Source organism: Lissotriton vulgaris, unplaced genomic scaffold (assembly GCF_964263255.1).
Source record: "Lissotriton vulgaris unplaced genomic scaffold, aLisVul1.2 SCAFFOLD_2424, whole genome shotgun sequence".
Classification (NCBI taxonomy): Eukaryota; Metazoa; Chordata; class Amphibia; order Caudata; family Salamandridae; genus Lissotriton; species Lissotriton vulgaris.
In genome coordinates this window covers 227461-255143 of record NW_028244909.1, presented here as the reverse complement: position 1 = coordinate 255143, position 27683 = coordinate 227461, and positions in this window count along the sequence as shown.

Here is a 27683-nt window from a genome sequence, read left to right as displayed (position 1 = left end):
CTGTCCATCAGTCCATGCTCCCCTCATATCTATGAGTCCCCTCCTGTCCATCAGTCCATGCTCCCTCATACCTCTGAGTCCCCTCCTGTCCATCAATCCATGCTCCCCTCATATCGCTGAGTCCCCTCCTGTCCATCAATCCATGCTCCCCTCATATCGCTGAGTCCCCTCCTGTCCATCAGTCCATGCTCCCTTCATATCTCAGAGTCCCCTCCTGTCCATCAGTCCATGCTCCCTTCATATCTCAGAGTCCCCTCCTGTCGATCGGTCCATGCTCCCCCTCATACCTCTGAGTCCCCTCCTGTCCATCAGTCCAGGCTCCCCTCATACCTCTGATTCCCCTCCTGTCCATCAGTCCATGCTCCCCCTCATACCTCTGAGTCCCCTCCTGTCCATCAGTCCATGCTCCCCTATATCTCTGAGTCCCCTCGTGTCCATCGGCCCATGCTCCCTTCATATCTCTGAGTCCCCTCCTGTCCATCAGTCCATGCTCCCCTCATATCTCTGAGTCCCCTCCCCTCCATCAGTCCATGCTCCCCCTCATAACTCTGAGTCCCCTCCTGTCCATCAGTCCATGCTCCCCTATATCTCTGAGTCCCCTCGTGTCCATCGGCCCATGCTCCCTTCATATCTCTGAGTCCCCTCCTGTCCATCGGTCCATGCTCCTTTCATATCTCTGAGTCCCCTCCTGTCCATCGGTCCATGCTCCCCCCATATCTCTGAGTCCCCTCCTGTCCATCGGTCCATGCTCCTTTCATATCTCTGAGTCCCCTCCTGTCCATCGGTCCATGCTCCCCCCATATCTCTGAGTCCCCTCCTGTCCATCGGCCCATGCTTCTCCTCATATCTCTGAATCCCCTCCTCTCTCCATCAGTCCATGCTCCCCCTCATACCTCTGTGCTCCCTCTGGTACATAAGGCCATGCAGCTCCCACTCATTTAAGGGTGAAAGAAAGAGAATCACTGACATCTTTAAATTTTTATCGCTCCATATAAAAACATAGGGGTATATTACCAACAAGTAGCGATAATTATCGCTAAATAGGCTTAGCAACGATTTTTTTATCGCTGCCTATCGCTGGATATGTTAGCGGAGAAAATATGCTATTAGCAACGTTTTTCTCCATTGTGCTAAAATATCCAGCAATAGCGGTGAAATGCGTGAATATCGCTGAGAACACAGCGATATTCACGCATTAGCGACTAAATGCTCTTAGACATGTTATCCACCTCACATTGGATAACATGGCTAAGAACTGATCTGAGCAGACGTTAGCGATAGCGGGAATATTTCCATCGCTACGCCTGTCTTGCTAATAGGCGATAGCGACGTTAGCGACTGCTTTCAGCCGCTAACAGGTTGGGTACGCCCACTTTGCATGTCATTAGCGATAAATATCGCTGACATGCAAAGCGGGCCCCAAACCGTTCGCTATCGCCTAAAAGCTGTCCCTAACATCAGTTAGCGACAGCTTGCTAATAGACCGATAGAATTATCGCCGCTTAGCGGCCAAAAGCGGCCGCTAAACCGGCGATAATTGCCTATTGTCACCTTTGGTAATATGCCCCATAATCTAACTACAATTTAGACACATTTATCACAATTGTATCATTTTTTCTATGGAATAACATTCAGGGATCTTCATATATAGGGAGTCAGCTGCGTAGGAGATTAGATTCCGAGACAGAAGTGAGACCCTTCCCCCTTTCAAATGAGGCTAGAAAAGTGAATTGACAAAGAGCACAGCTAGAAAATGAATTTATCAGCAGCTTAATAATGAAATGAGAGTAACTGAATCAAAATAACATCCTGAATAGGATACCATATCTCTCCTTGCAAGGCAAGAATAACTAAGATGCTGATTGGTGATGCAAAGTAACAATGAGTTGTCACACCAGCCACAGGACTAAATATTCCATACTCCACCCATCAAGACTCGTTGGCGGATTTCTTTGAAGACAAAATCAATCTTATTTACAAAAATTTCCCAACTGCTCCGGAATTTCAAGATATTAATGAATACCCTCTAAATGCAAAGAATACCTTGAGCAACGTTGAGTTACGTTCAATGGAACAGCGGCAGAGGATGTTATCGCTAGACAAATCTGGCTTCTCTCCAGATCCTAGGATAACTACCAGTCTTGCCAACGATATTGCACTAGATGTTATGGCACTGTGTAATCTCTCCTTAACCTCACCCAAACACCCGGTGAAATGGAAGTGCGCCCAGGTCTCGCCCATCCTTAAGAAACCTTCTGCAAATCCAGAGATTCTTTCTAAGATCTCCCTGTTACCTTTGCTTGCTAAAATTCTAGAATATTATGTTAACTCTCAATTGACGGTCTTTCTAGAAGAACCCAAGATTCTCTACTCTTCGTAATCTGGGTTTAGAGCATCACATAGCACGGAGACCGCTCTAGAGGCGAACTCTCACACTCTCAGATTATCATTGGACTCAGGGACCCCGATCATGCTTGTCGGCGGCCTTTGATACGGTCTCTCATTCCCTCCTTATTCATAGATTAATCTTGGTTAGGATTCATGGCAATGCCTTGCTTTGGCTTAGAGATTTTCTTGATAAACTAACCCAGAACATCTGCTTAGACTCCTTCTAATCTAGAACAAGGAGAATAAATAAAGGAGTACTACATTCTTCTTGCCTAAGCCTACATTATTCAATATCAATGTAGCACCCCTGGCACAGACAGTGAGAGCATATGGATTTGAGACCGTATCGTACGCGAACACTACTCAATTACTAATTTCCTTCAGGCCCAATCTAATAAAAGTCTCTTTTAGCTCAGTGTATGTGAGAGATAGTGGCTTGGATGACTAACAACTGTCTCCAGTTAAATGGAGATAAAACAGAGACTGGGCTTTTTGGCAAGCCACAGGAAATCTGGTCTGGTCGATTAGTGGCCATCTGATCTTTGCTTAGCTCCTGTCCCCAAACAGGCATTGGGGGCAGCCAACAATATCATGCTGTCTAAACTTCAAGTCATGCAAAATACAGCAGCGCGTTTAATCTGTAACGTGCCGCCTCGCACGCCGCAGCTCCTATTTTATAGGACCTTCATTGGTTGCCCATTAGAAAAGGGATCATTTTTAAGATATGTTGCTTGACCCAGAAGGCTCTTAATAAGGCCGGCCTACCTACTTACACTCTAAACTTCATTTCTATCAGCCTTCCAGACTGCTGAGATCATCTGGTAAGGGCTATGTAAAGGTCCCACAAATCCAGAATGTCCGACAAGGTGGCAGATCTTTTTCTTACCTAGCTCCACTTTAAAACATGGCTGTTCAATGCTGCTCTGAGACTCCGACAATGTTGATTCCTTTGCTCGTTGTGCTAAGCGCGGAGATGATCCTAGAGCGAGTCCCGCGCTACAGTAAATGCTCTGTAATCAAAAAGATAATGTTATAACATTAGATGAAGAATCGACTACAGATGATTAGATTAGATCTCTATGGTACTTTCCTGAGGCTCAGCCGGGAAAGTTAGGCGTGCTATCATTTCTAAACTGTCTGATTTAAAAGTCAGTAGATTTTTATGTTACTTTCCTGAGGCTCAGCCGGGAAAGTTAGGTGTGCTATCATTTTAAAATTGTCTGATTTTAATAGTCACGTATTATTCTGTTGCTCCTTTTCGCACTTCGCGCGTTGCTTTTATTCACCCGCAGTGCCACTGCGATCCCTTGCAGCCGAATAGATGCTGACCGGGGACTGACGCGGGCGCCATCTTAGGAGGATTTTGGGGTGGCGGTATAGTTGTTGTAGACTCTCGCCCTCTGTGGTATTTAAAAAGCGCTGGACTGCGTGCGCTTATTAGATCTCTGTGGTACTTTCCTGAGGGGCAGCCGGGAAAGTTAGGCGTGCTATCATTTCTAAACTGTCTGATTTAAAAGTCAGTAGATTTTGATGTTACTTTCCTGAGGCTCAGCCGGGAAAGTTAGGTGTGCTATCATTTTAAAATTGTCTGATTTTAATAGTCACTTATTATTCTGTTGCTCCTTTTCGCACTTCGCGCAGTGCTTTTCTTCACCCGCAGTGCCACCGCGATCCCTTGCAGCGGAATAGGTGCTGACCGGGGACTGACACGGGCGCCATCTTAGGAGGATTTTGGGGTGGCGGTATAGTTGTTGTAGACTCTCGCCCTCTTCCTGCTCCTATAAATGGCCATCACTAAACGTCTGCGCAGCGGGCGGGCGCAGCGGGCGCGCCGGCGGCGCGCCAAAGGCAAGCCAGTCTGCGCCCATCCTCGCCATGACATCGCCTCTCGCCAGAATCCCTGGCCAAGCCCTGCCGGAGTTATTGTGCTACTATAGAGAGACGCTTATAGCTTTAAACTAAAGTACTGGAAATTGTGGGGACCGCTAACCCAGCTAGGTGAGACAGGCTTGAATTGTACTGTTTGTGACTTCTCTACCCCAGCACCTTGTCGAGTGGGACATGAAACAAGAGTGGGTCAACAAACGCTGCTTAAGGTTTACCAATTAAATGTAAGGTCTCTTGCTAAGCACCATATGGAGGTGCAGACGTTTATTGCTGAGGAATTGCCAGACGTTCTTTTTATCTGCGAAACATGGCTGCGGGATGACATGGATGGGATACTTAGCCTCACTCTCCCTGCAGGGTACCTGAGTAATACCATTAATAGGGACTCCAGGGCGGAGGAAAAGCGATAATTTACAAAGCGCAGTACCCCTGCTCCTTTATTAGGGAAGACATATTGGGGTGTGAATGTGCCCAATTCAGGATTGAAATAAGTGCGCATTTTACCTTCTCAGGACTGTATGCATATCGTCCCCCGGGGCCTGCGGCTAACTTTATCGAGGCACTATTAGAGATAGTCAGTTCCTTGGTGGTGGGATCTGCTAACTTCTCGATTTTGGGATATTTGAATCTCCATTTTGATCAAGCCCAAGATACGACTATTCATAACTTACTGGCGGACCTGGCAGCCCTACAGCTGGAACAATTAATATCAGAGGCTACTCATATTGCCGGGCATATACTGGATCTGGTCTTTTCCAATATTCCGGCTGTGAGTATAGCTCCGCCCAAGCCCATGGGATGGACAGACCATTACCTGATTGAAGCTAAGTTGGACATTACTGAGCCATTTAGGCCGGATAGGGAGAACCCGGTCCTAAAGAGGCCCTGGCACAAACTTAAACCAGAAGATCATCATGCCTTCCTGGGGGCTTCTCCCTTAGTAGACCTGGTTAATCCTGAGGTGGCCTACACTGCCTTCTGTGACTGGATCTTGGGAGGTCTGGACACTCTCATTCCGGCCAAATGGACAAAGGGGCGAATATCTAATTCAAGCCCATGGTATAGCGAGTCTCTGAGAGCCCTGAGGAAGGAATGTAAGAGGGCAGAGCGAGTATGGAGAAGGGAGTATAGTGGCGGAGACAAAATAATCTACTTGGCTAAAGTAAAGCTTTACCATAAAGCTATTTGTTCCGCACGTGCTGCGTTTCACGCGGAGGAAATTAAAAATAGTCCTAACCCCACAAAATGTATTTTTAAAATTGTTAATGAACTCAAGAGCAATTGAGCTACCCCTACTAGTATAACATCTGCACAGCAGTGCGAGGAACTTGCTATTTCCTTCGTAGAAAAAATGCAAAAAATTTATCAATCATTTCCGCAGTGTCCCCAAGGTTCATCTATCCCTGTCGGGGAAAAGGTCGATGGCCCCACCCTGGCTGTTATCCCGGAGATTTCTAGCGAAGAGCTTATTAGGCTATGTTGCAAAATTAAATCTGGGTCACCTTCGGACCCTATGAGACCTGCACAATTTATCAAGTCATTGACTCTCTTCCAGCAGCCACTAGGTTATATACTCAACCTGTCCTTCTCCATGGCTAGTGTCCCAGGGACCTGGAAGCAGGCTTGGGTCTCCCCTAATATCAAGAAAACCACGTTGGATCCTTTAAAACCGGAGAATTTTAGACCAATTTCTCTTCTCCCGTGGGTGGCTAAGATTGCCGAGGCCCATGTAAATAATGTTTTATCTCAATACATGAGCCTTCATAATACTCTGGACCCATCTCAAAATGGCTTTAGGCCAGGCCATAGCACCGAGTCTGCCCTACTAGCCACGTCTGAACATCTGCGGGCGATCTTAGATGCCGGTCAGAGTGCAGCGCTGATCCTGCTGGATCTTAGCTCTGCCTTTGATACGGTATCTCATGACATTCTTCTACATCGTCTGGAGGCAGTAGGGATTATCGGAACCGCCTTAGAGTGGTTCAGATCATTCATGAAGGGCAGATCTTTTTGGGTATCGGCCCCGCCGTTTCTTTCCCAATCCTATTCCATAGGTCAAGTGGTCCCTCAGGGATCTGAATTAGGCCCGTCTATGTTCAATCTATACGTCCAGCCACTAGCGGCTGTGGAAAAGGATTGGGACCTAACAATGGTATCATATGCTGATGATACCCAGCTTGTGATCACCTTAGCTGAAGGGCCATCTACATTTGCCACTAGGTTCAGAGACGGGATGGCAGCAGTAGCCCAATGGACGGCAGACAACTGTCTTCAGCTTAATGTGAACTAAACTGAGGTCCTACCGGTGGGTAAGAACACCGCCCTTTGGAATGAGCATTGGTGGCCGCCATCTCTGGGGACTACATCAACGCCTAAGACATTGGTTAAGAACTTGGGAGTCTGGATGGACTCCTCGCTTAGTTTTCAGACCCATACTAAGCGAGTGGCTGCCACATGTGTGGGTCTACTAAGGGGCGTCAATCCTCTCCTGAAGTTCTTTGAAACAGCAGTGCGACAGCTCATTGTCCAATCCACTATATTATCGCGACTGGACTATGCTAGTGTGCTATTCTTGGGGGCCAATAAAGCCGAGATACAACGACTCCAACGAGTCCAAAATTCAGCAGCTAGAATTTTGGTGGGACACCCCCGCCGATGTTCGCTTAGAGCTACGATCAGAGGGTTGCATTGGCTTCCGATTTATGCCCGGATTCAGTTCAAAGCTCTGTGTCTGGCGTTTAAGATCCTTAAATATGGGAGCCCGGAACTTCTATGCACCCTTCTGACCCCATATGTTCATCACCGAAACATGCGTTCATTGGGACAACACTTGGTGATTGTACCATGGACTAAACTCTGCCGAATTGGTGGTCGGTTGTTTCGGTTCATGGCAGCCAAGCTATGGAACTCCTTGCCGGTCCATATTCGCGGAATGGAGGACTTGCTGGCTTTCAGGAAAGCATATAAACACTCCTTTTCCCTCTAACATCGGGTTGTGGATTATGACTGGCTAGCTCTCGGTGGATTATGTACCATTTAGATTTGCCAGCGCCGGGACGCCTCTTTGCTGGGGCAGCTGTGCGAACACATAACATGATGAGATTTATTCAATCACATTAGACAATTCTTATGTAAATTAAAACACAGAGAAATATATGACATATGATTACTAGTTAGCGCCAGAATCTATGCATATCCTGTTGAAGGCAGCAAATGGTGAGCCTAAACTGTGTGTGCAAAGGCAATAATTGTAGGAAAAGTTGTTTGAGAAGAGAGGAGTCTACTGGATAAAATTAATATTGCTTTCTTGTCTCAACTTACCAGGATTGACTCAGAAGATGTGTGTGATTGTAAAGCAATGCCTGGGATAGTATTTAAGTTTATGCAATATTCTCATAGCTATACCATATACTGAACATTACGTGATAGAAAAAGATAATGAACTGGTGACTGTCTGAAATTTATATGGATTATATTTGTATATTGAGCAATAAAGAAGAGAAACTATCAGTGATTCTCTTCCTGTCAATAACTGAGGGAATGATAGATTTTCACATAACTGAAATTGGCGGTATTAAATAATCAATTGAGAAGTGTTGGTGGGAGAGGTATCAATTTTCAAATTAGATTTGAAAAAGAGTGCCTATATATTCTCAAGGATCAAAAGCCTACCTCATTTTTAGGTCTCGGCTAGCGTCGCTGTGCACATGTGCAGCTCGTTCGTCGAGATTTAATGATTTAGAGTAACTGCTGTAAAGGGCTTTAAGCCCCACCCCTCTTTTCCATTGGCTGGGGTCACTGTTTATGCTAGACGGTTGCCAGCCTTTGGAAAAGAGCTTTTTATGACGTGTACTTTTGGCTTTTTCAGACGGCCCACTTGGACGGGCTCACCTGCTTTCCTTCTGCCGTGAAAGGTTTCTTATCTTTATGGGGCCATGTGTTTAAACACATGGCCCCATAAAGACAAGCTCCGGCGCGATCCTCTTTCGGGACAGCGCTTGTGCCGATGAGGATGTTTGCATAAGTGCATGCTTTTAATACAGCGCATTGCAATGGGAGGAGCTTTGACAGTGGGAGACTGGGCAAGAGGTTGGAATTTCCCACCAAGGGGCTTCAGGCTGTCTCTTCGAATTAGTAGTATAAAGGGAAATAGACAGGGGAGGGGGGAAGAGTGGTGGGGGGAGGAGGGGAGGGGGGAGGGTTGTGTGCTGCCTGCCTGTCGTGTGTAGGTTGCAGTTAGTCAGAATGGCTCATTTATTTCTGACAATCTGTTCTTTTGCGTCATGTCTTTTGGTTGTAAATGTACAAAGTCAAGTTGAGAGTAAGAGTTACAGTGTGTCCTCTGAAATTGAAATGGCTACTGGCCTTCTGTAGACGTCTGGGTCAGTGGCTGGCCTTAAGTACAATGTGAGCTCTGCAGGCGCACGTAGGTTGATGCTGAAGTGTTTTACCGTATCTCCCAACCTCACTTTAGAAACTAATAATAAAAAGCAGATGGGCTGTCATCCCTGTGAGTCCCCGGTGCGAACACTGCTACAAAGAATCAAGGTGGCAACAAGGCATCTGCGAGATGGCGACAATTCGGAGGATGCACCATCTGCTCGCCTCTCCTGTGCCACTCCGTTAGCATCGGTTTTCCTAATAACAGATCCTTCCCCACCTTCATTGTTGGAAGAATCGGCATTCGAGGCTACCAGCAGACAACCACTCCTGGCAGCCTGTCTGCATCGTCCCGGACTAACATGTCTGACCCTTGTATGTTTGATCCCATTCTCAAGACTCCCTCGATTGCAGAGGTATCACCTTCAGCCTGCTTTAAATCAACTTTTTAAGATGAAGGTCTTGCCCAGCCCTGCATAGTAATATCTTTAAATATCCCAAACGCAGACAAGACATGTGCTAGGTTGGTGGCAGGCATGTAGTTGGTGGGGTCTGCTGGACAATGTAGGTCTCTTGTGCCCTGGGAGGAGGGCGAAGCCTCTTTCCCAGCCTTATTCACCAAATAACTTAGTGATCATTAGGGTGACGTTGGCGTACCCTCTATTATGACGAGGCTGATCCCATTGTCACACGCTAACCGATCTCCTCCCAGGACACTCTTTCTCCATCCTGCTGACCCTTAACCTTGCAGTTATGTCACCCATACCCTGCTTTATCCCGCTATTTTATGGATGAAGGCCACCCTGAGCCCTGCCAATACTAACTTTAAACATTCATAACTGTGCTAGCTTGGTGGCAAGCGTATTAATAGGAAGTGTTGAAAATGCAATAGGTCTCACCTTTTATTAAGTTAAAGCTATTTGCTTTGCTAAAGGTATTTTATAGCAAAGCAAATGGCTTTAACTTAATTAAAGGTGAGACCTATTGCATTTTTAATGCTTCTTTTTAAAGGCATTGGCTCTTACAAACAAAGTTTGGTAGAGACAGAGACTCGTTGTGAGTGCTGAGTGGAAGAGACAGAGCCTCAGCTTGGACAAAGGGTTGAAAGAGATAGGCCATCATCACTGCCTCTGTAGTGGCAGAAACAAAACTAACAGAATAAAATTCGTGAATTTTTTGATTTTACTACATTAACTATAACTCACATTTTCACCATGCACTGGTTATACCTTTACATATTTTTTGGTTTGCTTATACCTTTGGCGTGGTTTAACTAATCTTCACAACAAAACTTTCCCAAAAAATGTTTCATCCACCTCAGCTCCTTCCTGGAAAGTTTCAGGGTGATCCATCAAGCAGGAGCCGAGAAAAAGGGGCAGGGGTGGCAAAATGTGCTTGACCCAGCAGGAGCAAAAGAAAAGCTTCTCCCGCAGGGTGGGTACGATACTGGCTCCCACTGCACCAGAGTTGGGTGCTGGCAGGGGAGCCGGAAGGGCTGTGGGGGCCTTGGAACCTCTCCCAGATCCCTCAACCGCGCATTTGTTGTGGGATGCCTTGGGTGGGCATCAGAGTATCGTACTATTTATACAAATAAAGGGGACTGGCTGCTGTGCTTCCAGGGAGAAGGTGGGGATGCCTGGGCTCTTCTGAAGCCCAAAAAAATAAAAAAACATTTGTGGGGGGCCTCGGATGGGCACCATGGCACCATGAGCAAAACAAGCATTGGAAATGCAATAGGTCTCGCAGCATTAGAGTTAGTGCTTTTAGAATTGTTTATGGGTTTTTTTGTAAATCTTTAGCATTTTTGTTTCCTGTAGCCAATGCTAAAGAATTAAAAAAAAAAAGCCATAAACATTTCTAAAAGCTCTAACTCAAATGCTCCGAGACCTATTGCACTGTGTGAGGGTGAGGGGGTGAGGGTGGGTGAGGGTGAGTGAGGGTGAGTGAGGGGTTGAGGGTGAGTGAGGGTGAGGGGTTGAGGGTGAGTGAGAGTGAGGGTGAGTGAGGGTGAGTGAGGGTGAGTGAGGGTGAGTGAGGGTGAGTGAGGGTGAGTGAGGGTGAGGGTGAGGGAGGGTGAGGGTGAGTGAGGGTGAGTGAGGGTGAGGGTGAGTGAGGGTGAGTGAGGGTGAGGGTGAGTGAGGGTGAGTGTGAGTGAGGGTGAGTGTGAGTGAGGGTGAGTGAGGGTGAGGGTGAGTGAGGGTGAGTGAGGGTGAGGGTGAGTGAGGGTGAGGGTGAGTGAGGGTGAGGGTGAGTGAGGGTGAGGGTGAGGGTGAGTGAGGGTGAGGGTGAGTGAGGGTGAGGGGTTGATGTTGAGGGTGAGGGGTTGAGGGTGAGTGAGGGTGAGTGAGGGGTTGAGGGTGAGTGAGGGTGAGGGGTTGAGGGTGAGTGAGGGTGAGGGTGAGTGAGGGTGAGGGGTTGAGGGTGAGTGAGAGTGAGGGTGAGTGAGGGGTTGAGGGTGAGTGAGGGTGAGGGGTTGAGGGTGAGTGAGGGTGAGGGGTTGAGGGTGAGTGAGGGTGAGGGTGAGTGAGGGTGAGGGTGAGTGAGGGTGAGTGAGGGTGATGGGTTGAGGGTGAGTGAGGGTGAGTGAGGGTGAGGGTGAGTGAGGGTGAGGGTGAGTGAGGGGTTGAGGGTGAGTGAGGGTGAGGGTGAGTGAGGGTGAGGGTGAGTGAGGGGTTGAGGGTGAGTGAGGGTGAGGGTGAGTGAGGGTGAGGGTGAGTGAGGGTGAGGGTGAGTGAGGGTGAGTGAGGGTGAGGGGTTGAGGGTGAGTGAGGGGTTGAGGGTGAGTGAGGGTGAGGGTGGGTGAGGGGTTGAGGGTGAGGGGTTGAGGGTGAGTGAGGGACCGCAAAGCTATGGGGGGCAGAAATACCACAGGAGGGGGCTATAGCATAAATACCACTGGGAGTTGATAGAGCGGGAAAACGGCCAGAGATTTGCAGGGCAGAGAGAGCACCACAGCGAGTCAGCAAGGTGCGAACTCTGTGAGATATTGTGACCGGCGCACGGTGGGGCATTCCCAGGGTAGAAACGCACTGGGACAGTGGCAGGACAGAGAACCCGCGCGAAGCTGGAATGGCAAGAAGATCTCTGGGGTTGGTATGGGTTGAGTACCACTAAGGCTGGTAGGAGAGGTGTACCACGTGAGACTGGGGAGTGTGAAATAGGAGCAGCTTTGTGAAAAACGCCGGAGGGTGGTCCGTGGAGAATTTGGAGATTATTGAAAGCATGGCGGCGCCCCCAGATGTTCTTGTTCTGCGTACAGTGTTGTGGAAGCGCAAATAGCCGGAAATACGTGAATTGCTCACGGCAGCAGCGGCGGTGTTGTTTTTGGCATATGCTGCGCTGCGGGAACGTGTCGGGGCGTTATTTCTTGTGAGAATATAATGTACATGTGTCAGAAGCGGGAGCAGAGGGAGTGGGAAGATGGAGAGACGGAAGGGTGTGGGCAGAGAGAGCAGCGGTAAGAGCAGGAATGGGGGGGGGGGAGTAGGGAGCAGCTGAGAGGAGGAAAGGGAAAGGGGCCAGAGAGGCGCTGCCAGTGGAGCCAGCAGAGAAATTTAGAGATCGGGGAAAGGGAATTTACACAAAACCTGACCAGAAGGTGTAGAGAAGTGAAGAAAGGGAGCGAGCACTGGGAAGTAAAACAGAAAGGGGTAGAGTTGTACCGAGAGTGGAAACAAAGGAAACGGGGATGAGAGACGGGTAGGGAGAGGCGGAGATATGCAGTGAGATCGAAAACAGGAGGATAGAATGGAAAGTGAACGGCCACGAAAACCCCAGAGAGTGAGAAGGAGAAAGACAGAGGGAATCAGACAGGGAGCAAAGATAAGGGGAAGCTAAACATAACAAGCAGCAGAGCACGGCGTCAGTGTTGGCATTGATGGGGGTAGGGGGGAAGTGGGGATTTAAAAAAAAATGCGACACGGCGGGCAGGGGAGGGGGCGGAGTGGGTAAAATAAACATACAAGACGGAGGGAAGAGAGGGGAGGGGGGAGGAGAAATGCAACACGGCGGGAAGGGGAGGGGGCGGAGCGGGTAAAACAAACAAGACGGAGGGAAGAGAGGGGAGGGGGAGGAGAAATGCGACACGGCGGGAAGGGGAGGGGGCGGAGCGGGTAAAACAAGACGGACGTGCACGCGCTTTTAAGCTCAATGCGCATGCGCATTGAGCTTAAAAGTCACGGGCACTGCAAGGAATCGCCACGATTCCTTGCAGTGTGGATAAAGAGTGGATAAGCCCCCATAGTCTCGCTTGCTCGATGCGCATGCGCATCGACAGGCGAGACCTAAAAATGAATAAATATAGTAATGCTGGTTTCTGCGTAACCCCACTGGATGGTGTCCCTGGTGGGCAAGGGAACACTCAAAACATAACATAAAAAAGAAAGAAAGAGTAATAAATGAGCAGCAATTTCTTTTAATAAAGTGAAATGTCCTACATTCTCTTTTAGGAGCTCTTGGTCAGGGTTCTTGAATTCAGGGCTTCTCAATACCACGGCGACCTAGTCTTGGTTTCACCTCCTCCCTCCTTCTTCCACCATCCCATATTTCCTGTCTCTTTATCTCACTCTTGCAGGTTCATTTTCATTCCTTCTTTCTCTCTTTGTTACTGCTTTCCTGTCACTCTGCTCCCCCTCATTTTCTGTCTTTCTCTCTCTTCCTTTGATCAAAGTCTCATGATGAAAAAATAAGCCTTGGTCCCCAAAAGTGAGCACTGGTCCCGACCAATGGCAGCTAAACACCCGAATGAAGCACTGTGGGATGGATCTTTGATAAAAGGACGGTGATGTGTTCAGTGAGCAGTATGAGGTGGAGCTGCAGACATTTGTACAACAGTGAAAAGGCAGAGCGTGGCTGAAAGAGACAAAAAGAAAGGAGAGCTGCTTACAATTTGAGTTGTTACATAATGCATTCCAAGCACTGTCTGCACAGCAGAGGGCAAATAAATCACTGTGTTGTCTAAGATATTACACTGCAGGCTGTAAACACTTTTAGTGTCTCTCTGTTCTTTTTAATGTTTTTTTCCAAGAAACCATAACATGAGCAAGCATTTGGGGACATATGTACAAGCCCCTGCGCCGCCAGTGCGTCACTTTTTCCCATATTAAACACCAGCGGCGCAAGGGGCATGTAAATACGCCCATTGGTATTTCTGACAAATCCTGAATACTTAGGGGCTTATGTACAAGTCCCTTGTGCCACTGGTACGCTATTTTTCCCATGTTAAAAGTGATGCAACAGCGGAGCAAGGGTCTTTTAAATAAGCTCCTTTCTACGGGCCCCTGAGGTATATGAAAGGCTGGACTGTGGTAGCCCTAAAGCCGAGCAAACATGTCGCTGAGGGCATCTGCCTACAAACCCTCTTCATTATGTGGCAATTCTCCAAGACACAGGTCAGGCATGGGTTTACTTTATTGTTTGATTTTGGATTCGGAGATTGGTAGAGCAGAAAGGATGCCTCACCTGGCCACCATGGATGGGAGTTTGGCCATCCACTGAGGGGACACACACCAACCTCCCTTGATAGACTCCATCACCTGCCGATGCAAGGGGAGTGTTAGCTCAGCTGCTCAGAAGAACCATCTCCTGAGGCAAAGTCTCTTGTCATGCCCCAAAGGATAGGAGGGGATGCCCACATGCTGTGCCTGCTGGTGCTGGCCCATTGGTATTCTGTGTAGAATTACAATAGGCCAGGCGATAGTCGGTGCTAGGGCGCGGAGAGGCTGCTGAAGCATCTGAACCTCAGAGGTACAGGTGAACCGGCCCCAACGCTGACAGAAGCCGGAGGGAAAAATGGCCACATCTGGCCTCAGGCATTGGGGCTCAGGCACTGGACCTCAGGCACCGGCCGAATGCCCACCTCCCCAATCCGACCCTTTGCACACTGCACAAAACGTAGCCCAAGACATCATTGAGCAGTCGCCAGGAATCAAGGCTGGGACCCCTGGCATGTCCCTTGCGACCGCTGGCATGGTCTGGTGGCTCAGTGGACTAAAGCAGCCACTGCAGGGACCTGTGTTTAACCTCATGGTCACAGGTTCAAATCCCGACGGGTCCACTCAGCCTTTCATCCATCTGAGGTCGACAAAATGAGTACCATTGAGTTGGGTAACAATAAATATCTGCTATTCAGTGCCAGGACACCTACGGGTAATCGAGCGCTTTACAAATACACCTGTTATGTTAAGGTGACAAAGCTAGTGCCTGGAACATAGGGGCAGCTCGTCCTTATGGGGGACGGTTAGAGTCCAGTCTCCTTGTTTTCGCCAAATTATTATACAGCACTAATAGTAAATAATATCACATTATTTGCTATTAGTGTAATAAAAATGGAGTACAATCAGCTGCAATATTAGGTAAGTTAAAAAATGCTTTTAAATAAATGTAGTAGCAGCCGTGAATTGTGGTACACGAGTGAAGTAAATGAGACAGGCCTCTTCTAAAAGAAGATTTCGTAACAATGGGATCAAATTCTGAATTTTGAAGCACAACTTTCACGTAAATTGGTCACAAACTATATGGCCAGATGTATGACTGTTTTTTGCAGTCGCAAAAGGGTATTCAACCCTTTTGGGACCGCAAAAAAAGATGGTGGTATGTACCAACGCTATATTGCGAGTCACAGACTCGCAAAATAACGTTGTTACTTGCTATTAGGAAGGGACCTCTTCCCGTTTGTGAATGGGTGTGAAATTAAATGAAATGATTTTAATAGCAGGCAGTGGTCCCAAGGACCACTGCCTGCCCTTAAAAAACGAAACTGAAAAGTTTAATTTTTATTTTTTAAATGCATGCGTTTTAAAAAAGACCTGCTTTATTGAAAAACCAGTCACAGACATGGTGGACTGCTGACCCCAGCAGGCCACCATCCCTGTGAGAGCTAGCCATTACCATTGGGGTCGCAAATTGCGCTTGCCTCATGAATATTGATGAGGCATGCAAATTACGACCCCATTGGGAATCGCAAACAGCGTCTGAGACACTGTTTTATATTGCATTTTGTGAGCCTCAAATTGCGAGCCGCAAAGCGACACAATTTGCGAGTCACAAAATGGAAGCGTCGTACATCTGGCTTATCGTTTTTGAACGTACACTCCTTAAATATTCAAATCTTTTGTGGTGCTCCAAGCCAATGAAATCTGACACTGCTCAGGAGTTGACTCAATTTTTTTAAAATGTGATATGCATTCCCCCATATATCAAAATGATGCCATTGTGCCAGGGCCAGTATTTTATCATGGGTGGCTTCTTACGCTAAAAATTCAATACAATATATAAGAGCCCGAATGTTGCCAATAATGCCATCCATATACTATGGGCAACCCTCATGTCAAAAATTACCTCATTATGTCAGGGCTGGCATTTTAACATGGGAAACAACACTTACAATGCAACTTTTACAACGCACTACCTTTACAACGAAACTTTTACAATGCAACATCCATTACAACGCATGCCATTACAACGCAACCATTACAACGCATGTCACTACAACGCATACCACTACAACTCATGTCATTACAACGCAGTCATTACAACGCATACCATTACAACGCATACCTACACTATCCAACACTTACCCTACTGTTGCACCCCCTGGAGTTAGAATAGTAATTTTTACCCCTACACTATCCAATACTTACCCTACTGTTGCACCCCCTGGAGTTAGAATAGTAATTTTTACCCCTACACTATCCAACACTTACCCTACTGTTGCACCCCTTGGAGTTAGAATAGTAATTTTTACCCCTACACTATCCAATACTTACCATACATGCAATGTAATGGTATGCGTTGTAATGGTATGCATTTTAATTGTGTTATACGTTGTAGTGGAATGCGTTGTAAAGGTAGTTTCAAAGAATTTGTTGTAATGGCATGCGTTGTAATGAAATGCGTTGTAATGGATGTTGCGGTGTAAAAAATGCATTGTAAAGGTATGCGTTGTAAAAGTATGCGTTGTAACGACATACATCCTTTTATCATGGGTTCTCCCGTCTTATATGCAATGGTTGTCTTCCCTCATGCCAATAATTAACTCCAGTGAGCTAGTGCATGCACTTTGCCACAGGTTCCCCGTACCAAGAGTCTCTTGCAGTCACTCTTCCTCTCCCTCATTCTCACTGACTCTGACTCACTTAGACATACTCACTTATTGACATTCAGTAGCACACATCACTCATTACCTGTCAATGACTCCCACTTTCTTTCACTTAGACAGACATGCTTACACATGCACACACATTCACACCTACCTCAGCTCTCTCTCATATAAACACACGCTCACCTACATGCATGCACTATTATGCCCCAGAACTTTCAAAGATAATGTCAGCACACTGTTATAAGTGGTATCTCAAATAGACCTGTATATGTGTTGCATTCTTATTTTAATCCTGCAGTTATTATTATAACAACGCAATGACACTTATTGTGATGTCATTTGAGGTACCTGGATGAGTCCAGAAATGCCTGCGCGTCTTGTTTGTAATATCCCTGCCAGGTCTGCATCAGAACCTTTGCTGAGAGCCCTACACTGGTTGCCAATTAACTGCTTCGTTGCTGCCGTCGGCCAACGGCCTTCGCAAGCACTACCTCGGTAGTGCTGCGCACGTCTGTTGGCCGACGTGGCCCCGCCCGCGCAATAGAACGCCCGCAGCGCGGCAGATTTTGCGCCGCGCTAAACTGGTTAAGAAAAGGACTATTTTTCAAATCTGTTGCCTTACATATGAATCATTACTAGGCAACGGTCCTAGCCGTTTAGCACAGAAACTTAAACAGCACTGTCCTGTTAGGAATTTGCATTCCAAGGATAAAGCTCTACTAATAGTTCCCCGTGTTACATTGACAATATGCGGCGGGCGGCAGGTCCTTCACTTGCCTGGCTCTTTTTTATTGTACCAAAGAGAAAAACAGGTCTATCAAGCACTCTCAAGGATTCTTGGTTCTTGATATTAGCAATTTTTGCTAGTTTGACACCCCTGGTGGTGGGTGTATAACAGGACAACAGTGCACCTCATATAAATATTTGTATACAATTTACATTACACGTATACGTGCCTTGAGAACTGTATTACCTGTATGTGCGGACGTTTTCTCTGTTAGAGAAACACTACCACCACATATCCTCGTAGTCTTTTTTAATGTAATAACTGCTTTATCACATCCAAGCTTGTCCTGATTATGTCAAATTCAGGAAACTGTTAAAGACAATTCTTTTTTAATCTTGCGTTCTGGTTTGCCTGTCTATCTTTAAGCGCAGAGATACCTCGGGGGGGCGTGGCCAAGGACCGAACATGGCGGACGTGAGCTAGCGAGGCTCCGTCCGTGACCACCATCACTAGCTAATTATCCTGCATCCCCCCACCTCCCCGACTGTCACGATACGACCCCCCGGTCCCGGGAGGCGGTGCGGACCCCCGACGCCGATTGGCGACTGAGGACGACTGCAGGCGACGGAGTACAGGCCGTGGTGTGGAGGAGGCCTGGCCCTCGTGGTGCGGCGGCGGACTGGCGTGAGGAGGCGGCCGGAGCCGACCGGGTCCGCTGCGGATGCGACAAGGGCCGCTGACGGGCGGTGAGCCGGTGCACACCAGCGGTCGGCCTGCGGGAGTGGTACGGATCGGTGAACTGCCGCACCCCCTGTACGCCTGGAACAAGTGAGGACACTGCCTGGGGGCCCGCCGAAGAGTTCTGCCCGCCCGGAGAGGAGGCGGCGCTGACCGCGTGTGAACCAGGTCTGAGCGCGCCTGCCCCCGCCGAGCTCTGCGGTCTCCCTGAAGACGCTGCCGAGGCTGTCCTACCCCGAGTGCTGCTGTCCGGAGGGGCAGCGCGAGACACTGACAGAGGTGGGCTGGACAGTGCCCCACCCCCCCCCCCCCGGTGTGTGGACTCTGCCTGACGAGTGCACGGAGCAACGGTGGAATACCAGGCACCCCACAACGCCGTTGCAAGCTGCAGAGAGCACTCGGTCTCTGAGTGGCCCCCCCGCCCCCCCTTACACCGGCACAATAACGGCGCGACCTACCAGCCCATGAAAGAGTGGACCGCCATTCCTGGATTCTACACAGTACCTGCTGCACCCTGGGGGGGGGCTGGTGAGACCCCCTGCACACGTTACGACGCGGTGGGACAGCGACGGGTGGCCTCTCCCTGGCAACTATACGTGGGGGACACCGGCGGAGCACCACCCGACTGCGACTCGCTCTTCGCTGGCCCAGACCAGTAGCATAGGGGACGCTCTGCAGCCACTACCCTGCAACACGCATTATGGGCAGGAACAGGAACAAGGCGCAGGACCACGGTGCTGGAACCGACCTTCAGTCCACGGGCTCGGAGGACCCACTGGCATCCTCGAACGTGGAAATGATCCCCCCAACGGGCAAGACTTCCCAGGATGTGAAACTGGACCTTATACTAGCTGAAATCAAGGCGTCCAGGGAGGCGCTAGAATCCCGAATGGACAACATGGCGACGAGCCTCTCACTGCTCAAGGCGGACCATACGAAGCTGGCGGAGAAAGTCAAAGAGCACAAAATAGCACTAGACGACCTCATCCCACAACAAACATCCCATTCTACGAAGCTCGAACAAATGGACAAGCAGATTAAACTGATCTGGGACAAGCTGGATGATGCGGAGGGGCGGGCCCGCCGCAATAACGTGCGCATACTGGGTATTCCGGAGAAAAGCGAGGGGAAGGACCCTACCCAATTTGTGGAGGACTGGCTAAAGCAGATAGTGGACCCCCAAGACCTCACGCCACTATACAGTGTGGAGAGAGCGCACCGGATGCCGGCGAGACCGCCTAAATCAGGAGCGTCACCGCGCCCCCTAATTGCCCGCCTATTACACTACAAAGACCGAGACTCGGTCCTGAGGGCCGCGAGGGAGAAGGCCCCATTGCGCTTCGAGGACAAGACTATTTCGGTGTACCCGGATTTCACCCCAGCGGTGCAGAGGGCCCGCTCGACGTTCCTGGGAGTTAAGCGCATGTTGCGGGACAGAAATGTGAAGTACGCTCTGCTGTTCCCGGCACGACTCAAAGTGCTTTACAATAATAGGTCCTACTTTTTCGAGTCACCAGAGGAGGCGGCGGAGTGGATTGAGGTAACACTAACGCCCCCAAACACGCAGGACCCCTTGGAGGAGGATCGCGGAGAGGGATCATCGCGCCGGGGAGGTCGCAACCGGAAGGGAGCCAACAAGGATCACGCGCACCGACACGCGGCCTCTGGGGGACCGTCTTTGGCCGGGACCGAAGGGATAGGGCAACTGACAACGACCGCCCTGGCTGAGCACGACGCCCGGGACCCTGCCGCGTCAGCCAGCCGATCCGCCACTCACACGGAGGTGTCGGAATCTGCTGATAGCCTGCAACTGTTCCCCAAGATCACGGCACAAGAAGCACATGATCTGTGACTGTGGCTGGGCAGAACGTCGGATGGTAACGTATGAACTAACTGCAAGGCGGTCGGGGGGGAGGGACTTTTTTGCTATTGGTGTGATGGAGTGCTACCAACAGACTCTGGACTGGTGTAAGAGGCCCCAGACCCCCACCATATAGACATGTTTCACTGTAAGGTATGCCCACGTTGGGCTATATTGTTTGGATCCCGAAAGGTTTTGTTCGGGGACCTGGGAGTTACGGGGTTGTTTTTTGTACGGGCACGAGACTTCTGGCTGTTTACTTATACCTGCTCCGTGGTGCGGAATCTACCGACTACACCTGCTGCCGCTAGGGATGGGGACCCTTAATGACTATAAATTGTGCACTTGGAATGTTCGTGGCATGGGGTCGGTCCACAAAAGACATAGAATCTTAGCCCAACTGAACCGCAGGAAGGTTAATATTGCCTGTCTTCAGGAAACCCATTTAACGACCTCGGAAAGTGGGAAATTGCTCAAAAAGTGGAAGGGTCGATTGTTCGCCACCTCTTACTCGGCCTTCTCGAGAGGGGCCGCTGTGTGGCTGAGGAATTCAGTCCCCTTCAAACTGGTGGAAATGAGGGCGGATACGAATGGCAGATATGTATTTGTTAGAGGGTTGTTGGATGGTTCCCCTGTTGTGCTGGGAAGTGTATACGCACCGAACTCGAACCAATCAGCGTTCCTGGTGGCGATTGGCGGAGTGCTGGCTGATTGGGCTGATTTCCCCTGGATGCTGGGAGGGGATTTTAATGCTGTGCTGGATGTATCAATGGATAGATCGCACCCACCATTACAGGCCACGGAAAGTAGGAAACAGGCTGAGGCGCTGGCGCAGTGGGCAGAGGGTTGGCAATTAACGGATGCATGGCGAGGCAAACACATATTAGACAGGGAATATACATTCTATTCGCCACCACACAAGTTGCACACCAGAATAGATCATGTGTTCTGCACCACGCCACTCTTAGGGTCGGTTTTAACGGCGGAGCACATGGGGAAAACCTTCTCAGACCACAACCCGGTGGAAGTCGCTTTCCAGTGGGGTAGGATCCCAACTCCCATACCAACCTGGCGCCTTAACCCAGACCTATTAGAGGACACGACTTTCCGCGCATCACTGGAGATGGCCATTGTGACTTACTTTGACATAAACGGTGGGTCAGCGAGCACCCGCCAGGTGGAGTGGGATGCTTTTAAGGTCACGATACGGGGTGAAGCGATGAGCACACGGGTGGGCATGAGGCACATTGTGATGGACAAACTCCGGGATGTGGAGGGACGTCTAGCACTACTGGAGAGTGAAGCTGCCGGCACGAATGTGCCTTTCACGCCCCTACAGGAAGCACACATCCAACATGCTGAGCTGTTAGAGGAACTGCGTATCCTTGACTACCGTGAGTACACGAGTAGACAACACGCACAGGCAGATAAGGCAGGACCTTTATTAGCCCGACTGGTAAAAGACGACCCGATACACTTGCCCATTATGGAGGTACTTGGCCAGGGGGGGACCACGGCAACTACGCAGCTGAGTGTGAACGCGGCGTTTCGAGACTACTATGGGACGTTATACGGCCCGCACGACCCTATGGCGGATGGGGCCCTCGGGGACTTCATGAGGGGGTTGGAAATACCGAAGCTAGAAGAGAGACAGAGGAAAGAGTTGGCGAGGCCTATCACGATAGCAGAAATTCGACAGGCCATTCGCGCCCTCCCTCGGAACAAGGCCCCGGGCACGGATGGCCTTCCAGTGGAATTCTATGGAGCCTTCATAGACCTGCTGGCACCACGTCTACTAGAGGTATACAGGGAGGCGCTTAAGGCTCGGGGTCTTCCACAGTCCACACTACAAGCCCTAATAGTATCACTGCTGAAGCCAGACAGGGACAGCCTGTGCATAGCGAACTACAGGCCGTTATCGTTATTGAACACGGATTACAAAATACTAAGTAAGCTACTAGCGACCAGACTGGCTCAATACATTCCATCACTTATACACCCAGACCAGTGTGGCTTTGTCCCGGGCAGGAGCACCGCTATGAACCTGCGGCGCCTCAGCCAAATCATGCTAGGTACACCGGGAGAGGCGGAGACGGAGGGCTGCGTATCACTAGACTTGAAGCAGGCCTTCGACTCCATCAAGTGGGACTACATGTTTGCGGTACTCGAATATTTTGGGCTGCCGATAGAGTACATTAGCTGGGTGAAACTACTTTACAAATATCCGACTGCACGGGTCCGAACTAACAGGTGCATATCAGCACAATTGGCAGTGGCTAAGGGTACCAGGCAGGGATGCCCATTATCTCCGCTATTGTTTATACTAGCGCTTGAGCCCCTGCTGTGCAAACTCCGAGAGTCCGCGCCACACAGGGGTATACGGAGGGGTGAGAAGACACATGTGGTATCAGCGTACGCGGACGACATTATACTCTACTTTGGAGACCTGGGAGGGGACTTAGACCCTGTGCCTGCAATATTTAACACCTTCAGCACTATGTCGGGCCTTACGATTAGTGAACCCAAGTCATATGGGTTTTTCTTCTCTGCAGCCAGGGTGGAAACTCATCTTCCTTTTGCACCTTACTCATTCCAGGTGGCGGAGCACACCTTCCGTTACCTAGGGATACAAGTGTATAGAGATCCAAGGGACCTGCTAGAGGGCAACGTGGGAAGGGCAATCACGAAGCTGAGGGCACAGGTGCGATTTTGGATCACGCTTCCGTTAGCGGTGGCGGGCAGGGTGACTATCACCAAGATGGTGGTCCTGCCACGACTGTTGTACTACTTTACCGGGCTGCCGCTGAAAATCCCCGCCACGGTGTTCAAAGCACTGGACACTCTGGTGACTGAATTGGTCTGGGGCACTGGGAGGCGACGTATCAGTCTAAAGAAGTTGCAGCTTCCCACGTCTGCGGGTGGTATGGGGGTCCCGGACCTCCGGGCATATAACTTCGCATGTCAACTGCAATGGCTCGCCTACTGGCTGGCAGGACGCAATCTGCACGAAATTGATATGCCTGACTCAGAATGGAACAGAGGGATGGTTCACGCCCTATTGCTCCCGAAGGCGGGGATCCCGAGGTCCACGCCCCCCCTTCTCCGCATAGCGATTGAACACTGGAGGCGGGCTGTAAAATACGCGTCTCCCACGTCGACTTACGCCCCTACGATACCACTGCTGGGGTTGCCAGCCGGGCTACGAACACTATCAAACCACATGCTTACGGATTGGCACGACTTGGGAGTGACACAGGTGGGGGACTTCTTTAATGATGGAAAGATGATGACATTTGAGGACTTTCGCATTACACACCGCTCACCTGGGAGGTCGTTCTTGCTGCACGCACATGTGAAATGTTACATAGCACAGGCATGGGCCCCTGATGGGACAGAGCCACCCACGAACCCACTAATCACGATGCAATATCTAATGGGGGCTGGCAGCCACCTGACCAGGTGGATAACGCATGGCATAAGAGAGGGCAGGGCCATCTCGCTGCGACCATTGCGAGATAAATGGGAACACGACATTGGGAGAACGCTCGGAGATAAGGAGTGGGACAGGATCTTGAAATACCCCAAAAAGGTATCGAGGAACCAGAAGTTTAAATTCATACAGCTCATGCTCCTACACCGCGCTTATCTGACGCCTCACCGACTGCACACTATGTTCCCAGACACTCCTGATACATGCCCAAGGTGTGGGGGGGAGGATGCCCGACTGGCTCACATGCTGTGGGCTTGCCCTAAGCTGGGGTACTACTGGACCACGGTACAGTCTGACCTGGCCAGACTAGTCCCTTCCAAACCATACAACACATTGGAATATGACCTCCTGGGACTGGGCCCTGTAGAGCGGAGGAAGAGCGTAGGCACACGGTTCACAGACTTGGCCATGATATTAGCGAAGCGTGCGATCACTATGAGGTGGAAGTCCCCCAAGCCACCAGACCCTGAGATGTGGAGGACGGAGCTAGTGAGGTGGGGAAAGGCTGAAAGTACAACGCTGCAGCGCGAAGAACGCAGAGGGCTTAGGAAACACCCCATTTCCCTAGACTGGAATGCTTTGCTGGGGTCCTTTGAGTCGGGGAACGATTCAGAATCAGAACACACTGTGGACTTGGGCTCCAACTCATAGACTGACACATATGCGGCGCTCACCAATAGGTGAGACCCTTCGCACGGACCTACAGGTGCACAGACACGAACGGCACTAACATGACAGTGTTTAACCCCACATACCCCTAACACGCATACAGCAGGGATTCTACAACGCACGCTGTATATACATATAAGAATGTCCGTCACCGCGAGATGCTATAAATGTGAACAGGTAGTGCCTGAAGGGGGGAGGGCGAGGGTGGGGGGAGTTTAGTTTGGGTGTTGTAGTACCATAATGGAAAATGGAAAAATGTGTATATCCTGTCAGTGCGAACATATGATGCAAATATGTGACTCATGTACCGAAATGCTCTGCACTGCTTAATATAACTGCATTTATCCTGCCAATAAAGGAATTTTTCAAAAAAAAGCGCAGAGATACCTCTGCGGGGGTGTGTTGTGATATAGCAAGCTATATTAATGTTTGAAAAGCTTTATTTGAATAATATTATTTGAATAATAATGATAACAAATGACATCAGGAAGGAGAATAAAAAGAATACAGTCCCAAAAAAAGAGTCTTAACCATCCTAATGACAAGCTAGAGAACTAAAAGGATTTTATAAGAATTTGAAGGGGGAAAAGCAAGGGGAGGAGAGGGAGAGGGTGAAAAATGAATTAAAATGAATTAAATTAAATTAAATTAAAAACAAGAAATGCTTGAACAGAATCTGTATGGCTGGGTCAGTTCCTGCACTGAACACCTCTTCACAATAGAGAGAATCATTGTCTTAGAGTTCGATTTTTGCTGCCAGGAACTTTTGGAACTTGTTTTGGTATCATGTGTCTGTAATTAGAAGGGAAGTTTCTACATTGAGTACACAGCATGTTGTTTTTTGTCTGCTGTCACAGTCAAATTTTCTTTAAACTGAGAAAGGGGAGTCATGTCAGTGCTTAATTTGTAAAAAAAAAAAGAAGTGCCCGGGCCCTCGTCAGGAGGACACTGCTGCTTGCACCATTTATTGCCCCTGCCAGTGCTGCCAATGATAGCACCAAATACAACTACTAACCATCGCACTCCTACAAGTGTGACAATTCAGACTATTCCAGGCCCTCAAAGGTATAAGAATGACTTGGGTGGCAGGTATCAGTCATTGATAATGTGTAGTGAATTAATAAACAGCTGTCATTGTGCTCATGCCACAATTAGGCAAACAGCACCACCACGTGGTAGACTGTCATAAGCGCAAGTGCTGACGATTAAGTGCTGGTGGGACTGAGCACCGGAAACCTCCGGCTCAAATTAAGCACTGAGTCGTGTGTGGCATTCTTTCAAGTCCAGTGTCTCTCCATTGGATCTTTCATTAAAAAAAACAACATCTGAGTGAGAGGGCTTGGTTTAGAGAAGGGCACAGTCCAGCTGCAAGAAAAGTCTTGTTGCCACCAAAGTCCATGACCACAGCATCCTTACTGTGTTTACATCTCATCCGCTCTGCCAAACCCTGAGGCCTTTCGTCTACTCCACATTGTTGAATATGGCTTTAGTGAGCCAAATGCATCTTCATCTAGACCTAAAAAGAAAAGACAGAGGGTCAGGAAGAGAATATGGCGAGAGTTGAAAAGGGAGAGCAAGGCATAGGGTGAGAATGAGGACAGGCAGAGTGAGTGAGAAGTGAGAGAGAGAAACCAAAAATCAGACAGAAGGGACAGGGAGAATAAAGAAAGTTAAAAAAGGAGAGAGGCAAAGAGTATCAACAACTAGGCGAAAGTTGTAAAGAAGACAGGGACAGCGAAAGAAAGGGTGTAACAATGGAGAGTGGATAACAGGTGTATACAGAAGTAAAGTGGAGAGGGAGACATGAAGGATGTAAGAGGCAGAAGGGAGAATGAAAGGGGGACATGAAGAGGTATGAGGTAAAAGGAAGTATGAGATGGAGACATGAAGGGGGTGAGAGGCATGAAGGGGTAGGAGGCAGAAGGAAGAATGAGAGGGAGAAATGAAGGGGCAAGAGGCAGAAGGAAGTATGGCAGGGAGTCTTGAAGGGGGTAAGAGGCAGAAGGAAGAAAGAGAGGAGACATGTAGGGGCAAAAGGCAGAAGTATAAGTGAGATGCATAAAGTGGTAAGAGGCAGAAGGAAGTATGAGAAGGAGACATGAAGGGGGTAAGAGGCAGATGGGAGAGTGAGAGGGAGATGTGAAGGAGTAAGAGGCAGAAGGAAGTGTGAGAGGGAGACATGAAGGGGGTAAGAGGCAGAAGGAAGTATGAGAGGGAGATATGAAGGGGTAAGAGGCAGAAGGAGAAATGAGAGTGAGACATGAAGGGGTAAGAGGCCATAGGAACTGTGAGAGGGAGACATGAAGGGGGTAAGAGGTAGAAGGAAGTGTGAGAGGGAGACATGAAGGGGGTAAGAGGCAGGAGGGAGAATGAGAGGGAGACATGAAGGGGTAAGAGGCCATAGGAACTGTGAGAGGGAGACATGAAGGGGGTAAGAGGGAGAAGGGAGAATGAGAGGGAGACATGAAGGGGTAAGAGGCAGAAGGAAGTATGAGAGGGAGACATGAAGGGGGTAAGAGGCAGATGGGATTTGAATGGGGTTAGAGGCAGAAAGAAGAATGAGAAGGAGACATGAAGGGGGTAAGAGGCAGAAGGGAGAATGAGAGAGAGTCATGCAGGGGTAAGAGGCAGAAGGGAGAATGAGGGAGACATGAAGGGGGTAAAAGGCAGAAGGGAGAATGAGGGAGATATGAAGGGGGTGAGAGGCAGAAGGAACAATGAGAGGGAGACATGAAGGGGGTGAGAGGCAGAAGGAAGAATGAGAGGGAGACATGAAGGGGTAAGAGGCAGAAGGAAGAATGAGAGAGAGACATGAAGGGGTTAGAGGCGGAAGGGAGAATGAGGGAGAGACATGAAGGGGTAAGAGGCAGAAGGGAGCATTAGGGAGACATGAAGGGGTAAGAGGCCATAGGAACTGGGAGAGGGAGACATGAAGGGGGTAAGAGGGAGAAGGGAGAATGAGAGGGAGACATGAAGGGGGTAAAAGGCAGAAGGGAAAAAGGAGAATGAGAGGGAGACATGAGGGGTGTAAGAGGCAGAATGAAGTGTGAGAGGGAGACATGAAGGGGTACGAGACTGAGCAAAGAACGAGAGGGAGACATGAAGGGGTAAGAGGCAGAAGGAAGAATGAGAGGGAGACGTGAAGGGGTAAGAGGCAGCAGGGAGAATGAGGGAGACATGAAGGGGTACGAGACTGAGCAAAGAATGAGAGGGAGACATGAAGGGGTAAGAGGCAGAAGGAAGTGTGAGAGGGAGACATGAAGGGGGTAAGAGGCAGATGGGAGACATGAATGGGGTAAGAGGCAGAAGGAAGAATGAGAAGGAGACATGAAGGGGGTAAGAGGCAGAAGGGAGAATGGGAGAGAGACATGAAGGGATAAGAGGCAGAAGGGAGAATGAGGGAGACATGAAGGGGGTAAAAGGCAGAAGGGAGAATGAGAGG